This window comes from Poecilia latipinna, unplaced genomic scaffold (assembly GCF_001443285.1).
Source record: "Poecilia latipinna isolate Pla-1442-1.1 unplaced genomic scaffold, P_latipinna-1.0 Scaffold3957, whole genome shotgun sequence".
NCBI classification, from domain to species: domain Eukaryota; kingdom Metazoa; phylum Chordata; class Actinopteri; order Cyprinodontiformes; family Poeciliidae; genus Poecilia; species Poecilia latipinna.
The window spans coordinates 31,183-33,686 of NW_015116573.1; the positions used below are offsets into that span (position 1 = coordinate 31,183).

At 36.3% G+C, this 2,504-nt stretch overlaps 1 long non-coding RNA gene across 1 annotated transcript; it reads left to right on the forward strand.

The window, feature by feature from the left end:
* Positions 1–292: 292 nt before the first annotated feature.
* LOC106941962 (uncharacterized) lies at positions 293–1,123 on the forward strand. Its single transcript, XR_001423503.1, has 4 exons — positions 293–365; positions 447–520; positions 737–793; positions 902–1,123. It is a non-coding gene; the product is annotated as an uncharacterized LOC106941962 (long non-coding RNA).
* Positions 1,124–2,504: the final 1,381 nt, after the last annotated feature.

The window sequence follows — 2,504 nt, forward strand, 5'->3', positions numbered from 1 at the left end:
TCAAGACATGCATGGTTATTGTAAGAGCAATAGCAAAATTATGTTGAAGAACTTTACCTATCTTTCGTAATCCATATTGATAAAGGCTCTTGTACATCTGGACCTTAGGAAAATGAAATAAAATTTAGCTCTTATTGATCTGCTATTCAAGTGAACCAGGATGAGTTATTTATTATACATAGGAGCTATCAAAGTGTGGATTGTGTATCTAATCCTTGTTTAGACATTGCAACAAGGTTGCACTTTTAAAAGGAAAAATATCCAAATTTCTCTGATTCTGATACTGTATATAAGAGGAGTCCAAAATTCAGCTCAGCACCACAACCTCCTGTGGGACAGTCAGTGGAACTAGAGAAGACTCTACGGTGATTATATGAATTTATGCTTCATTTCTTAATAGAACTGAACCAATTTGTTTGCTTGATAGAGACTTTATGTTCCAACAGCTGAAATCACTGCAGCCATGCTGAAGGTAGCACTTATTCTTGGATGCCTCCTGAGCCTCATTGTGGCTACACCAGTAAGTGAAAATATTATAGAAGAATTAAGTCAGATAATTTTAAAGTTTTTTTTTTTTCATTTTTTATGTTGAGATGGTTTGACAGAAACACATGTACCAAGATATTTCCTGCTTTCTATCATGATGCTGGTATAATTTCTTGAGCTCATTTTGGTCTGCTGTGAAAATGAAGTCAATAGAAACTGCAGACTGACTGAACCTGTTTGTTCTCTTCAGATGGAGCACCAGCGATTTGCTCGCTCTGGATCTGGCTCTGGATCGAACTCCGGAGAGGTGAGAATCATTTCTTTTCTCTATTATAAACAACAAATGACCAACTTTTACTGTGTAATTTTTGCATAATTCTGCCATATATCTAACTACTGTTATGATTTTCCACAGACCTCAACAACTAACCTTGCCACCCTGCTATCCCTGCTTGTCCAGCTTCTTGCCACCACCACCACAACTACAACAACTACAACAGCAGCTACAACACCTGCTGCTACTTCATAAAATGGAATCTTGAACATCAGCAACTTTGTCATGTGTTGCTGAGAAATTGGAAATCGGTTTTGTTTTCCTAAAACATGGATCAAACCTGCCATCATGTTTGGTATCTTATTAATAAAGTTTAGCAAAAATAGAAATTGTGATGACTCTTTTCTGATACAATTTCAAACACATTTTTATGAACAACTTACTTCAAACTTATTTGTTTTTCACTTTGAAAGAAAGGCAAGTTAATAAACCAATGGGTGATTTTCACATAATTTTATATCATTCTTAAACATCTGTCATGGTTTTTATAAGTGAATGTCACAAGATGCAAAAAAAAAAGAAAAAAAAGCCCTTATTAAGAGTATTACTGAAAATGAAAACATGTCATGTTGCCAGAGAGTTGAAGGATAAAAAGCCCTACCTGCCCATTTGGCCAAATGAATAATTATCTCACAATATGCTGACAAGTGCAGTCTCTTGGTTTTTATAAACTGCACATCTGACAAGTGAGGCCAGATTTCTCTGAAAATCACTTGTTAGCCAAGCTGAAATACATTCACACCATCATCATGAATTGTTTACTAACGATGTAATCATTTATTGTGATCTAACAAAAAATAAGATTTGAGTAACGTTAAGAATGATGACAGAAATGTTGTTTGAGCACTCAGTAACAACTCACTATAGTTGGCAACTCAAGGTTGAAATGAAAGACTTCATGATCAACATGGACTTGTGCTGTAAAGAACTGAGATTTGACTGGGACTCCTGCAGTCTCATTTATAAAACTTTGAGTGTTATCAATACTAAAAGTGTGCATATACCTAAAATCCAAAAACTAGAAAAGACTTACAAAACTTTTCTCACAGTTTATAAAGGAGTAATTTCTCCAATATAAATCACGGCAGCACCTGAACATTTGCATACAATGTTCCATGTCATCTTCTGCCCTCTGTTCACCCTCATTCAAACCACATGGTCAATGCAAAGTACCTCATGAATGTTAAGGTGTATAAAGATGAGCCAGGTGGTCAACAGTGGCAACCACAGAAAAAATGATAAAAAAAAAAAAAACAGAATTTCACTAAGGCAAAGATCAATGTGTTGATGACTGATTTGCAGTATCAAAAAAAATATACATATTTTTGGAAACAACAGTTGAGATGTTGAGATCATCTCAATTGTTGAGATGAAACAACATCTCAACAGTGTTGTTTCACCAGCTGATGGTGTTGCCACCAGCATTTCAGGAGGTTTATTAGACGCTCCACAGCTGAGTGGGAGGAGTTCTGCTTTAATGCCCTTCATTGTGCTTCTCCTCTGTGGTGTGGAGGTTTAGAAACAGGGCGAACATTCAGCGCCTGGGAGTGTAGTTTGGCAACATGTTAAAACAGACCTGAGACATTTGTATTGGTGACAATCTTTGCTCTCCATCTCAGGTGGTTCTCAGTTTCTCATTGTATACTATAAGAACTGCCACATGCGGCCAAAGTTTATGTCCAGA